The sequence below is a fragment of the Ursus maritimus genome, unplaced genomic scaffold (assembly GCF_017311325.1).
Source record: "Ursus maritimus isolate PB19 unplaced genomic scaffold, ASM1731132v1 scaffold_25, whole genome shotgun sequence".
Taxonomy (NCBI): domain Eukaryota; kingdom Metazoa; phylum Chordata; class Mammalia; order Carnivora; family Ursidae; genus Ursus; species Ursus maritimus.
In genome coordinates, this window is record NW_024425008.1 from 1,553,049 (window position 1) to 1,568,583 (window position 15,535).

The 15,535-nt window shown below is 44.0% G+C and overlaps 1 protein-coding gene across 15 annotated transcripts in view; it reads right to left on the reverse strand.

The window, feature by feature from the left end:
• Positions 1-15,315, reverse strand: part of KLC1 (kinesin light chain 1) — a 65,234-nt gene extending 49,919 nt beyond the window's left edge. For 3 of the 15 annotated variants that reach the window (XR_005837583.1, XM_040641350.1, XM_040641348.1), the window contains exon 1: positions 15,147-15,306. The gene's annotated coding sequence lies outside the window, so the exon portion shown is untranslated. Of the gene's footprint in view, positions 1-15,146 lie in introns of all 15 variants that reach the window. The other 12 variants (XR_005837582.1, XM_040641345.1, XM_040641346.1 and 9 more) reach the window with 8 other exon arrangements.
• Between the last annotated feature and the right edge of the window lie 220 nt (positions 15,316-15,535).

A 15,535-nucleotide genomic window follows, 5' to 3' on the forward strand; every position in this document is an offset into this window, starting at 1 on the left:
TACTTTGGCATTATTCATAACAGCCAAAATGTGGAAACAACCCAAATGTCTATCAACTGATGAATGGATAAACAAAATGTGGTCTATCCATACAGTGGAATATTATTTGGCTTAAAAAAGGAACAAAATACTGATACAAGCTTCAACATGGTTGGACCTCACACACCTGTACTTACGTGAACCAAGCCAGAGACAAAAGGCCACATATTGGGGCACCTGGGTGGCTCAGTCAGTTAAGCGTCTGCCTTCAGCTTGGGTCATGATCCCAGGATTCTGGGATCGAGCCCCACATGGGGCTTGCTGCTCAGCTGAGAGCCTGCTTCTCCCTATCCCTCTGCCTCTCTCCCTTGCTTGTTCTTCCTCTCAAATAAAAAAATCTTAAAAAAGGGGGGGGGGCACATATTGCATAATCCCATTTATATGAAATGTCCATAGACAGGAAGCAGATTAGCAGCTGCCAGGGGCTGGAGGGAGAGAAGGGTGGTGAGTGACTGCCAATGGGTTCAGGGTTTCTTTTTGGGGTAATAAAAATATTCTAGAATCAGAAGTTTGAGTAACCTGGTGAATTTTTTCATATATAAATATTTCAGTATAACAGATCAAGAATTTTTTTTTTTAATTAATGATGCAGACCAAAGAAAACAAAACACAAAACCCAACTCTGGGACCTAATCTATTTTAGCTTTGTCACGAAATCACAGAAAACTTCACTTCTCAATCTTTTTAATATCCTACGCTCCCTTTTTCATAAGCAACAAAAATCTCAAGCCCTCTTCAATGTAATTAGAAATTTCCAAATACATAATACCTTATCCATTGTGACTAAAAAGCAAAGCGACCAATGGTAATATCAGAATTAAAAATGTACATGTTTTTGGTTCTGAAGTTTCAGAACAAAAGTTATAAATATATTTTATTTTGAGAGAGAGAGAATGTGGCAGAGGGGGCGGGGGAAGGCAGCACACCCAGCACAGAGCCTGATGCAGGCCTCAATCTCATGACCCTGAGATCATGACCAAAGCAAAAATCAAGAGTCAAAACACTTAACCTACTGAGCCACCCAGGTGCCCCAGAACAAAAATCATATAGTGCAGAGTCAGAGAAGGAATATTACCTGCTTAAAAAGAGGTAAAACTGGAGTGCCTGGCTGGCTCAGTTAGAAGAGCATGTGACTCTTGATCTCGGGGTCGTGAGTTCAAGCCCCACATTGGGTGTAGAGATTACATTAAAAACAAAACACAAAAAACTGAGGGACGCCTGGGCGGCTCAGTCGTTAAGCATCTGCCTTCAGCTCAGGTCACGATCCCAGAGTCCTGGGATCAAGTCCCACATCGGGCTCTTTGCTCAGTGCAGAGCCTGCTTCTCCCTCTGCCCCTCCCCACTCACGCTCACGCTCTCTCTCTCTCTCTTTCTCTCTGTCTCTGACAAATAAATAATCTTTAAAAAAAAAAAAAAGTGAAACAAAACAATGAATCTTGAATTTTCTTTTTTTTTTTTTTAAAGGTCTTATTTATTTATTTGACAGAGATAGAAACAGCCAGCGAGAGAGGGAACACAAGCAGGGGCAGTGGGAGAGGAAGAAGCAGGCTCATAGTGAAGGAGCCTGATGTGGGGCTCAATCCCATAACGCCGGGACCACGCCCTGAGCCGAAGGCAGACGCTTAACCGCTGTACCACCCAGGCGCCCCTGAATCTTGAATTTTCTGATGTTTAATTTTTGTTTCAGTGAAAGCAAGAGAGGCTAAACAGTGTGGAGGAGGAGTGTCACTTCCCCAGCTTATATAACAAAGTTAGGGTTCATATTTTAAGCCAAATCCAAAAAGGTCTCCTGGAGGGTCTCCATCATTTTCAAAACATGACATTTTTGGATAAAAATAGAAATGTTATACCCCTTTGTAGGCTTACAATAGTGGGTTATTTTATTTTCTAAATATAATACTGTATCATAATAACAAACATATTTTATCCAGCTACACACTGCCTACTCTTTCCCATGTAAGAATCACTAAATTCTACTCAAGGGAGGATGTGCTCCATCAGGCACCTCCCGATCAGAAACTTCATCTGTGGGCCACGAACTGCCAGAGGCAGCAGAGATACAATTCCAGAGACTGACACAACGCAGTTCAGGAATGGAAATTCTATCACTCATCATTTACTACTTTGTACCAGTGTATCTCCTCCAATCTCATCTTCCTCAAACCTAATCTAACCTAATCTAATCCTTTCATCTCCTCTTCTAAATTTAAATCACAAGAATAAACTGAATGAATGAATCGTGCTGGCCTAAAAATCACAAAAATCTATAAAGTGCATGCAACTGATGAATCACTAAATTCTACCCCTAAAACTAGTAACACAGTATATCTTAACTAAATTGAATTTATTTTTTTTTTTTTAAAGATTTTATTTATTTATGTGACAGAGAGACAGCCAGTGACAGAGGGAACACAGCAGGGGGAGTGGAAGAGGAAGAAGCAGGCTCCCAGCGGAGGAGCCCGATGTGGGACTCGATCCCAGAACGCCAGGATCACGCCCTGAGCCGAAGGCAGACGCTTTAACGACTGCGCTACCCAGGCGCCCCCCTAAATTGAATTTAAATAAAGAATTAAAAAAAAAAAAAAGGCATACCTCTCAGCAGATGCCAGCACAGAATGCCAGATGCCTTCCCTATGTATGTTCTTGCAACTTAAATTAAGCCCAAAGAAACATGAAAAGGAAGATTGGAAGATTAGAAAATCCTGATTGTTTGAGTATGACTGAGAAAAACTCTGATGTAAATTAACATAAATTTGTGGAGCAATGAATTTATACTTTTTGAGCACGCACACACACACAAAGGCAAATGTTTTAATATTAAAGATTCCATAATTACAGCATCTATTCTGAATCTGTTTCCATCCTAAAACTATAACCCGCCGGAAAAAACAAAAGCATGCCTTTGCCTCTTGGACAAATCTGTCATGGATGCCCTTGCAGAAATTGAGAAACCAAGGCAGTCAGGATTCCCTGGGTCCCTCCCCCACAGCCAAGCTCAGCAGGTCGAGGGCGGTTCTGTTCTGAAACTGGCCACCTCTACGTACGCAGATCTTCTAACACCGTGATAACCTAACCACACTACTCCATGAAGAAGTAGTAGTAGGAAGAGTTCACTTTGCTTGTCAATGACTATGCAGCAGCTAAGGAAAGAGTTTTACAAGAAGGCCATGTCCCCCACCAGCTGTGGGCCACCAACTGCCAGAGGCAGCGGAGAGATACCTACCCCCACCCCGCGCCAGCAAGGTAGGGCTCCTGGCCATAGCCAGACAGTGTACTAGGTCATTCAATGTGCCATGGGACCAAAGGCCCACAGACCCATCTCTTCAGATGCAAATTTTAAGCATGACAAACTACAGGAAAAGGTATTACATAAAAATACAGGAGAACATGCTTCTTCCTAAATCAAGAACGAGTAAGCCCTTGGGGCGCCTGGGTGGCGCAGTCGTTAAGCATCTGCCTTCGGCTCAGGGCGTGATCCCGGCGTTATGGGATCGAGCCCCACATCAGGCTCCTCCGCTGGGAGCCTGCTTCTTCCTCTCCCACTCCCCCTGCTTGTGTTCCCTCTCTCACTGGCTGTCTCTCTCTGTCAAATAAATAAAATCTTAAAAAAAAAACAAGTAAGCCCAAATAATGCAGATGTCTCTATTACAAGTCTTTGGTTGAGCAAACAAAAAGGAAAAACAGCTTCGTTGGACAGTGTGACTAAGAGATTACAAAACAGGGTGTTATGGGAGTCTGGGGCAAAAAAATAAAAATATAGAGAGTATTCATTATGTAGTTTAAAAAGCACCATTTTTATTTCAAAACGAAAAACAGGTTAACATAATATCATAACACTAAATTTATATATTTAAGTGCTAATCGGAGATACATATATGGAATAGTTTTCTTTCCTAACTAAAGAAAGGCAATTAACATATTTTAAGGGGTGTCTGGTTGGCTTAGTAAGTGGAACATGAGACTCCTTTTTTTTTTTAAAGATTTATTTTTGTATTTTGAGAGAGAGCACACACATGTGGAGGGGGTAGACTCTCAAGAAGACTCCCCACTGAGCACAGAGCCTGACACAGGGCTCAATCTCACCACCCTGAGATCATGAACTGAGCTGAAATCAAAGTCAGACACTTAACCGACTAGGCCACTCAAGAGCCCTGAGCATGAGACTCTTGATCTTGGGGTTGTGAGTTCAAGCCTCACAATGGGTGTAGAGATTACTTAAAAATAAAATCTTAAAAAAATAAACATGGATGCAAGAATTCTCACCAAAATACTAGCCAATAGGATCCAACAGTACATTAAAAGGATTATTCACCATGACCAAGTGGGATTTATTCCTGGGCTGGAAGGGTGGTTCAACATCCTCAAATCAATCAATGTGTTACACTACATTAATAAAAGAAGGGACAAGAACCATATGATCCTTTCAATAGATGCAGAAAAAGCATCTGACAAAGTACAGCATCCTTTCTTGATTAAAACTCTTCACAGTGCAAGGATAGAGGGAACATACCTCAATATCATAAAAGCCATCTATGAAAAACCCACAGCAAATATCATTCTCAGTGGGGAAAAACCTGGAGCTTTCCCCCTAAGGTCAGGAACACAGCAGGGATGTCCACTATCACCACTGCTGTTCAACATAGTGCTAGAAGTCTTAGCCTCACAGTCAGAGAAAAGAAATAAACAGCATCCTAATCGGAAAAGGAGTCAAACTCTCACTCTTCCTAGAGGACAGGATACTTTATGTGGAAAACCCAAAGACTCCACCCCAAAACTGCTAGAACTCATCCAGGAATTCAGTAAAGTGATAGGATATAAAATCAATGCACAGAGATCAGCTGCATTTCTATACGCCAACAACAAGACAGAAGAAAGAGAAATTAAGGAGTCGACCCCATTTACAATTGCACCCAAAACCATAAGATACCTAGGAATAAATCTAACCAAAGAGGCAAAGGATCTGTACTCAGTAAACTACAGAATATTCATGAAAGGAATTGAGGAAGACACAAAGAAATGCATGCTCATGGATTGGAAGAAAAATATTGTGAAAACGTCTATGCTATCTAGAGCAATCTACACATTCAATGCGATCCCTGTCAAAATACCAACAACTTTTTTCACAGAAATGGAATAAATAATCCTAAAATTTATATGGAACCAGAAAAGACCCTGAATAGCAGAGGAATGTTGAAAAAGAAAACCAAAGCCAGTGACATCACAATTCTGGACTTCAAACTCTATTACAAAGCTGTAAGCATTAAGACAGTGTGGTACTGGCACAAAAACAGACACATAGATCAATGGAACAGAACAGAGAACAGAAATGGACCCTCAGCTCTATGGTCAACTCATCTTCACTAAAGCAGGAAAGAATATTCAACAGAAAAAAGACAGTCTCTTCAACAAATGGTGTTCGGAAAATCGGACAGCCACATGCAGAAGAACGAAACTGGACCATTTCCTTACACCCTACACAAAAATAGACTCAAAATGGATGAAAGACCTAAATGTGAGACAGGAATCCATCAAAATCCTTGAGGAGGACACAGGCAGCAACCTCTTCCACCTCGGCAGCAGCAACTTCTTCCTAGACGTATCGCCAAAGGCAAGGGAAACAAAGGCAAAAACAAACTATTGGAACTTCATCAAGATAAAACGTTTTTGTACAGCAAAGGAAACAGTCAACAAAACCAAAAGACTACTGACAGAATGGAAGAAGATATTTGCGAATGACATTATCAGATGAAGGGCTAGTATCCAAAATCTATAAGGAACCTACCAAACTCAAAACTCAAGGAACAAATAATCTAATCAAGCAGTGGCCAGAAGACATGAACAGACATTTCTGCAAAGAAGACGTCCAAATGGCCAACAGACACATGAAAAAGTGCTCAACATTACGCAGCATGAGGGAAATACAAATCAAAAGCACAATGAGATACCACCTCACGCCCATCAGAATGGCTAAAACTAACAAGTTAGGAAACGACAGATGTTGGCGAGGATGTGGAGAAAGGGGAACCCTCCTACACTGTTGGTGGGAACGCAAGCTGGTGCAGCCACTCTGGAAAACAGTATGCACGTTCCTCAAAGAGTTGAAAATAGAGTTACCCTACGACCCAGCAATTGCACTACTCCGTATGTACCCGAAAGATACAAATGTAGTAATCTGAAGGGGCACCTGCACCCCAATGTTTATAATAGAAACGTCCACAAAAGCAAAACTATGGAAAGAGCCCAGATGTCCATCAACAGATGAATGGATAAAGAAGATGTGGGGTGTGACACAGGAATATTATGCAGCCATCAAAAAAATGAAATCTTGCCATTTGCAATGGCATGGATAGAACTAGAGGGTATTATGCTAAGCGAATTAAGTCAATCAGAGAAAGACAATTCTCATACAATCTCGCTGATATGTGGAATTTGAGAAACAAGGCAGAGACTCATAGGGGAAGAGAGGGAAAAAATGAAACAAGAAAGAAGAGGGAGACAAACCATAAGAGACTCTTAATCTCAGGAAACAAACTGAGGGTTGCTGGAGTGGACAGGGGTGGGAGGGATGAGGTGGCTGGGTGATGGACACTAGGAAGGGTATGCATTGTGGTGAGCGCTGTGTATTGTGTAAAACTGATGAATCACAGACCTGTACCCCTGAAATAAATAATACATTATATAAAAATAAATAAATAAAATCTTCAATACACACACACACACACACACACACACACGGGGAGCACCTGGGGGGCTCAGTCAGTTAAGTGTCTGCCTTCGGCTCCGGTCATGATCCCAGAGTCCAGAGATCTTCAAGGGCTCCCTTGAGGAAGTCCTTGCTCCTCAAGGCTCCCTGCTCAATGGGGAATCTGCTTCTCCCTCTCCTTCTGTCCCTACCCCCCAATTGTGCTCACTCTCTCGTGTGTTCTCTCTCAAATAAATAAAATCTTTTAAAATACATACATTTTTTTTAAAAATCCATTCTCTCGGGAGAAAGGAAACGGGAAACGACAGAATTCACACCTTTATACTTTTTGAATCTTGAGTTTTCCCAAAAGAGCACACATCTTTTAATGATTTCAAAACAGATAAAAGAGAAAGCAGGAACCATAAAAAAAAACAAAATGGATAAAGTGGAATTCATCGAAATTCAAAATTATTATTAAAAGACACAGCCAAAAAGCATACAGTTAACCCCTAGATCGGGAAAAAATATTTGCAACATATGTACCTGGCAAAAAGACTCGTACTCAAATACGTAAGGAATTCCTATACTCAATAATAAAAAGACAACCTGACTTTCTAAGTGGGTAGAAGACTTAAGAGACACTTCACAAAAGCAGGTATACACAGAAGGCCAGTAAGCATATGAATAAGTGCTCATTATTAGTCATCAGGGAAATGCTCACGAAACGCATTCAACAAGATGCCACTACACATCCGCTAGAACGTGAAGATGAAAACAATACCAAGTGCCAAAGAGGATACGCAGCAACCAGAAGAACACCCACACATTGCTGGTCCAAATGTAAAATGTACAAGCACTCTTTGGATTCGTTTCTTTAAAAGTTAATGATACACCCGAGCTCTGCTCAGCTGAGCGTGGAGCCTGCTTCAGATTCTCTCCCCCTCTGCTCACATGCTACCTCCACAAATAAATAAACAGGTAGACAGACAAATAAAGTTAATGACACATCTACTCTATGAGCAATCCCACTCCTAGGTATTTATCCAGAAGAAATGAAAATGTATGTCCACACGGTCTCCCACAAGAACGAGTGCCCCCCCCCCAGGTGTGCTTCAGAAGAAAAATGGCTTAACTGTGTAGATTCATACAACACAACAGAAAAGAACCAACCACTGACACAGGCAGCAACATGTATGAATTTCAAAAATGTTATGCTGAGGGACGCCTGGGTGGCTCAGCTGGTGAAGCGTCTACCTTCGGCTCAGATCATGATCCCAGGGTCCTGGGATTGAGTCCTACATTGGGCTCCTAGCTCAGTGGGGTGTCTGCTTCTCCCTCTGCCTGCCACTCCCCCTGCTTGTAACCATGCACACTCTCTCTCTGACAAATAAATAAATAAAACCTTTTTTAATAAATGTTATGCTCAGTGAAAGCAGCTGGATGCAAAAAATATATATTGTATAATCTCATTTATATGAAATTCTAGAACAGGCAGAACTAACCTGTGGTTATAAAAATCAGATCATCGTTGCCGAGGAGTGGTGGGGGATGATGGATGATTGGATAGGGGCCTGAGGGAATTTTCTGGGCCATATCTTGATATGTATTCATCAAAACAGAATGAACAATATATTTAAAATCATGGCATTTCACTATATGCAAATTATATCTCAATATTTTTAAATAAAGCAAAATTTGCTAACATTAATGTACATATTCAGAAATCATAACTCCCAACATTAACCGAAAGATGGTTAAGAATGGTTTTGTTCAGGGATGCCTGGGTGGCTCAGTCGGTTAAGCATCTGCCTCGACTCACGTCATGATCTCGGGGTCCTGGGACTAAATCCTGCATTGGGCTCCTTGCTCAGCAAAGAGCCTGCTTCTCCTTCTGCCTGCCACTCCCCCTGCTCGTGCCCTCTCTCACTCACTCTCTCTGACAAATTAAAAAAAAAAAAAAAAAAGAGAGAGAATGGTTTTGTTCTGAAAACAGAATAAAACTGAGATTTGGTAGGCAGACGCCTCGTCCCCATCAAGATTCCTGGGCCCTAGTGTATGCACATCTCCCAGTACATCAAGTTCCTCTAGGTACTGCTATGAAGGGATTTTGCAATAGATGTAATTAAGGCCCCAAATCACTTGACCTTATGATAGGGAGATTATCCTGGTGAGCCTGACCTAATCACAAGTCCCTTTACTTAATTTTTAAGCTTTTTTTTTTTAAACGATTTTGTTTTTAAGTAATTTTTATACCCAACATGGGGCTCACACTCATGACCCTGAGAAAAAAAGTCTCATGCTCTTCTGAATGAGCCAGCCAGGCATCCCTCCCTGGAGCTCTTTAAATCTGGATCTAGAAGCCACAAGAACAGAAGTCAGAGATTCAAAGTGTGAGAGGAACTCAGGGTGTGGGAGCTTTTCCACTCTGGCTTTGAGGATGGAGGAGGCCACCTCGAGGAGCTGAGAGAGCCCCCCGCTGACAGCCAGGAAACAAGAAAAGCAGGACATCAGTCCTACAACCAGAAGAACTGAATTCTGGGGCGCCTGGGTGGCGCAGTCGTTAAGCGTCTGCCTTCGGCTCAGGGCCGTGATCCCAGCGTTCTGGGATGGAGCCCCACATCAGGCTCCTCCACTAGGAACCTGCTTCTTCCTCTCCCACTCCCCCTTGTGTTCCCTCTCTCGCTGGCTGTCTCTATCTCTGTCAAATAAATAAATAAAATCTTAAAAAAAAAAAAAAAGAAGAAGAACTGAATTCTGCCACAACCCCAAGAGCCTACAAGAGCGCTATGAGCTCAGGAAGACAACTGCAGCCCAACACACAACTGCAGCCATGTGAGCCACTCATCCATGGTAACTGAAATAAATGTGACTGTTTTAAGCCATTAAATTTATAGTAACCTGTTACATACTAAACAGAGATCTAATACAAATTTCATACTACAAAAGCTTTAAAACTCAATGATATTTTAGTTAAAAAGAATAGAAATTATGGATGAACCTTGAGGACAATATGCTAAATCACAAATAGCCAGTCACAAGAAGACAAATGCTATACTCTTGATCCTGGGATTGTGAGTTTGAGCTCCACATTAGTGCAGAGATTACTAAAAAAATAAACAAACAAAAAAGGCAAATACTGTATGATTCTTATATGAGGTATCTAAAGTAGACAAAGTCATTGAGTCAGAAAATATAATTGTGTTTGGGGGTGGGGGGTAGTGGATGGGAAGTTGTTATTTAATGGACATAGAGTTTCAATTTTGCAAGACGAAAAGGTTCTAGACATCTGTTGCACAACAGTGTAAATATACTTAGTTTGTTTTTTACAATTGTAAAAGAATAGAAATTAACATTTTTCCCATTTGGTCAATAATACAAATCCTTTTTAAACAGGCAGAATAAGTGAATTTAAGCAAAAACACTCCATGTGGATTCACCACAGAAATGAAGGCTCAATCAGCTTTTACTGATCACCTAGTCTATGCCAGACTCTGTGACCAACACGACTACAATGACAATATGGTGCCTGAAACAGTACACGTTAGACAGCAACCCCAGGGAGTCACCACAGCCACAGTGCATCACCAGGGCTTCTGAAATGCAAGCGCTAGCCAAGGGCTTCCCAGATGAAGGCAACTAGAGCTTGGCATTACTGTGACTCCTGACAGCAAGGTGGTTCAAAGCTTGAACTGTGCAAGCAAAAATATCTGCATTAGAAGGCTGACTTCACGGCTGTGTACCTCTGGCTTAAGTAACTTGCCCTCTCTGACCGGTTTTGTTCACAGTAGAGTGGGGGGGTTACAGCACCAATTTTATCTCGTTCAGTGTTAACTTCGCTATTATCACTTTTATTAATAGTGGTATAGTGAGCTTCAGAGACACTGGGACATAAATTTCCATGTAATGCAATCAGACAGGGAACAATCCAAGGTTTAAACTGAGGTTACTGGAATATTTTAGAACCAAGGAAATAATGTCTACTTTACATATGCACTTAACTCAGCTTAAAATGTTTATTCTATTGATATTCACCTTCCCACTTTATTAAGTATGGACAACATACTAAACATATTTAAAAGCACAGATCCGAATTGCTTTCCTCTGCCTTCGAAAATTAATTAAAACATAATATTGTAATAACTCTATATGTTGACAGATAGTAACTACACTTCTCATAATGAGCATTTTGTAATGTCTATAACCACTGAATGTTGCTCACCTGAAACTAATATAATACTGTACGTCAACTATACTTCAATTAAAATAAATACATTTTTGGGGCGCCTGGGTGGCACAGCGGTTAAGCGTCTGCCTTCGGCTCAGGGCGTGATCCCGGCGTTCTGGGATCAAGCCCCACATCAGGCTCCTCCGCTATGAGCCTGCTTCTTCCTCTCCCACTTCCCCTGCTTGTGTTCCCTCTCTCGCTGGCTCTCTCTCTGTCGAATAAATAAATAAAATCTTTTAAAAAATAAATAAATAAATACATACATACATACATACATTTTTAAAAATAGCTAAGACAAAACTAAATTCTGAATTCATTTTGATGGAAAAGTATATTAAGCAGGAAGCTGCAGGGCAGAAGGACAACATCTTCTAGGATACCCTAGAAGAAAGCATGCAGATCACCTCTGAATTAGCACAACCGCCTTAGCAGGTAGTATTCCCAGGAAAAAATTAAAAGGTCACTAATAACCTCCTAGAAGCCTCCTAGAAGCCAAATCCAACAGATTTGTCCATCCAAACCTTCCTTGATCTCTTAGCCAACTTGACACTGACGTCCTCCACCTACCCATAGGGTGACTCTGCAGTCTCTAAGTGTCAGAAGCTCTCAGAGAGCCACTGGCTTTCAACAAGATGATGAGGTCTCCCAAATCTTTACCTCCAGACTATTTGTCTTGAACCCCAGATCTGAATCTCCAACTGCCCAGTGTTCCACCTAGGCACCCCACAAGCACTTCAGATTTAACCTATCCAAAACTAAGCTCACCATCTCCTCCTCCTCCCGTTTTCCACATCTTGATGGGTGTCACCAGCCAGTGAGCCACCCAAGTTAGAGACAGGGAAGTCATTTTCATGCCTTTGTTCAATAAACATTTATTAAGTGCTTATAAAAATCCCTGTCCCCATGGAAATCGTGGATGTTAAGTGAAAGAGACAGACAATAAACTAAGAAAATAATTAAGTAAAATGATAGGAGTATTGTAGATAGTGAGAAGTGCTGAGAAGCATGGGGAAGTGGGGACATGGTGATATGCAAAAGAGCAGTCTTGGGATGAGCGTGGGTGTGCTTAAAGGCAGGCCAGAGTAGGGGGGCGCCTGGATGGCACAGCGGTTAAGCGTCTGCCTTCGGCTCAGGGCGTGATCCCGGCGTTACGGGATCGAGCCCCACATCAGGCTCCTCTGCTATGAGCCTGCTTCTTCCTCTCCCACTCCCCCTGCTTGTGTTCCCTCTCTCGGTGGCTGTCTCTATCTCTGTCAAATAAATAAGTAAATAAATAAAATCTTAAAAAAAAAAGGAAGGCCAGAGTAGGAAGAAGAGGGGAAGATATAGGGGCAGAGTGCTTTTAGGACATTGGCCAAAACTTAGCAGAGGAGTGACATGATCCAACTTATGTTCCAGCAGCTCGCTTTGGTTTCAAACACTCTTGCTCCATCTCTTCCAGACTGCAGCCCTACTCTTACTCTGGTCTGGTCACCCCCAAGTCAGGGCCACTGTAATTCATGAAGCCATTTCTAGTCCATTTGTATCACTGTTCCTATTGTCCCTGCCCTAAGTCAGGAGCTCTCAGTTCTCACTTGGGACTAATGGCTTCCCACAGAGTCTCATCTTGGTTCAAATCACCTGCCATACTACCTACGCTTTCTAAAGAGTCACCTCAGTCTTAAGAATCCTCCAATCCTTGGGGGCGCTTGGGTGGCTCAGTCGTTAAGCATCTGCCTTCGGCTCAGGGCGTGATCCCAGCGTTCTGGGATTGAGCTCCATATCAGGCTCCTCCGCTGGGAGCCTGCTTCTTCCTCTCCCACTCCCCCTGCTTGTGTTCCCTCTCTCACTGGCTGTCTCTCCCTCTGTCAAATAAATAAATAAAATCTTAAAAAAAAAAAAAAAAAAAAAGAATCCTCCAATCCTTAAAAAAAAAATTAAGAAAACAAAAATCCCCCAATCCTCCTTCTTGCCTTTCTTCCCTGATCTTCCCTTTCCACTCTCACCCTTCCCAACTTTAGTCCCCTTTATGGCAGCACTGTTTCAGGGCCCATGTCCCCCAGAATGGCCAACACCAACCCCACCCCTGACATTTGGCCAAATTATACTTTTCCTCGAGTCTCATACCCAGAATCACCTTCTCAGGGCATTCAGCACAATATTTAACTTAATCTGTGGTACCCACCAATTTCCTCTGTCTCCCACCAGAGCATGAGCTCCTAGAGGTCAGCAACTATCTTTTATATCTATTTCCCCAACTACTTAGCATAGCACCTGCCATTCAGTTGGTTCTCAATAGACATTTAAGACCATGCTTTCACCACTTGATAGGCTAATCATTTTTAGTCTATGTCCTGAAATTTGACACTTGAAACCTGCCTGTACTTCTGCTGAGGATATTACTGATCACTTCTTTGGCATATAAAGTTCTCGTTTCTTATCATATTTCACTTATGTTTCTATGTTACACAAATCCTACAAATTAATCTTTTGACGTTTATAGCCCCATATGGAAAGCTACACATTGGCTTATCTATTTGCAACATTATGAAACATGCTTAAGAATGTGTAATTTTTCAAATGTACAATTTTAAATAACTACAGTTAAGTTTTTATTTATTTTTAAATACTTAAGATACTATGCGTCCCTCCCCAGTGGCATTTTCTCTGGCATTCTTCCTGGGGGTACTGTCCTGACCTCCGTGCATGTCCTTCCTCCTTTACTTGTACTATCTAATGTTTTTAGAAGGTGCTTCCAAGGAAAGTGAATGAGCCAGGCCCCAGTGAAGTTACCATCCCGGGTCCTCCGCCCCCCCCTCAGTAACACCACAGGGCGGCCAGGCTCCACTGCAACATGATGTTGCATTCTCTGATGACTTGGAGAAACTGGCTCTTAGGAATGCCTGGCTTCCCACATGCAGCTCCCCACAATCTGAACATTTTAATATTTAGTATCATTGTATTCTTACAGATACTTAGGAAACAGAACAATGAATCAAATTTCCCACCCTAACTAAGGCTTGTTGCCAATCCCTGAAAGAGGTAAATCCAGAACTGTAATGTGATCATGAGACTTAAGAACATCGTCCCAATTTCTTAATGGGTTTTTCACTGAACTATTATTACCTTGTATTCTGTGCTAATGATTCTGATCAATAGCTTAGTCATGCTGTATCCAAAAAAGCCTTAGAATTTAACTAAGCAAAGAACCAAAGAACTGCCCTTTTACACGCCAGTTTAAATAGTTTACCTCAAATTTTCTGCTGTTCTCACACTTTTTAAAAACATTTTTGGTACTCCTTATCAAACACTTAACATGTAAATTCTTAACGTGTTGCTTAAATAAGCAACAACAATTCTATCACAAAATTACCTGTATCTACAAACCTTACGTTATTTATGAAACCATCCAATCCACCAGGCATTAGTTTTACTTTTTTAATGCTTTAAGGATTTTTTTTTTTTTTTTTAAGGAAAGAGGTGCACCGAATTTGACAACCGCGTTGGGGTTGCCGCAAGTTGAGCAGCATGAGCAACGCCAGCCCAGGTGAACAGCGTGGATGAAACGTTTCGCGTCTGGCAATTCAAAGACAAGGATCGCCGAGGAAGCGACGTGGAGCGGGCCTCCCAGCAGGGACCCCGCACGCTTCCGACCCGCCCGGCAGCCTGTCGCCCGCGAGCATGACAGGCGCGCCCGCCCAGGGCGGTGCCGCGGGAGAGGGCGGGGGCCGGAAGGAAGAAGGAGGATTCGGACAAAGCCGACCGGGCCGGCCGCCCCTCCCCACCGCGCCGCGCTCCCGGGGGCGGCCGTATCCCCCTCCCCGCCCCAGTCGCGCGGCTCCGGGGGTCCGCAGCTGTTCCCGCGAGCCGCCGCCCCCGCCCGCAGCACTGCCGAGCCGGGGGTGGGGGCCGGGGACGCGCAGAAGGGAACGAACATGGGGTGGGGCCGGGACCTGAACCGGAGACCGGGATGGGGAAGGAGCTGTGGGCGGGGATGAAGTCTTGGAGGGGACGGGACATGGATGAGGACCGGAGCCGCGGCGCCGGGGAGGGAGACCAGCAGTGGACAGGGATGAGGACCCGGGAGGGGCTGGGCCCGGGAAGAGGACCTGCAGGGGATGTGGACGAGGGCGGGGGCCCGAGGACCGCGGTCCGAGGAGGGGACGCGGGTGAGGGCCGAGGACCGGGGCACGGCTGGGACGGGGACCGAGGACTCACCGTGCTGCTCCCGCGGGGCCGCGCGCTCGCGCTGTCAGCACCGGGAGGTCGCGGGGCGCGTGCGCGGAGGACTGCGCGGGGCCCGCCGCCTCAGCTGCCTCAGACGCGGCCGACGGTCACGAGCGAGGGGCGCTGGCGCGGCCGCCCCGCAGCATCCTCGGCCGCCCGCGAGCGCTGTCCGCCGCGGATCCTCCCCGCAGCCGCCGCCCCGCGCCGCCGACTCTGCTCTGCTCCGGCTCCGCCGCTCCCGCCGCCGAAAATGGCGTCTCGGCGTCCCTCCCCCGACTCGGCGCTCCCGCCCCACAATGCCGCGCGCCGCCCGTGACGTCACCGGCCCGCCGCCGGGGGGGCGGGGCGCGGGGCGCGGCCGGGAAACTGAGGTCCCCGCA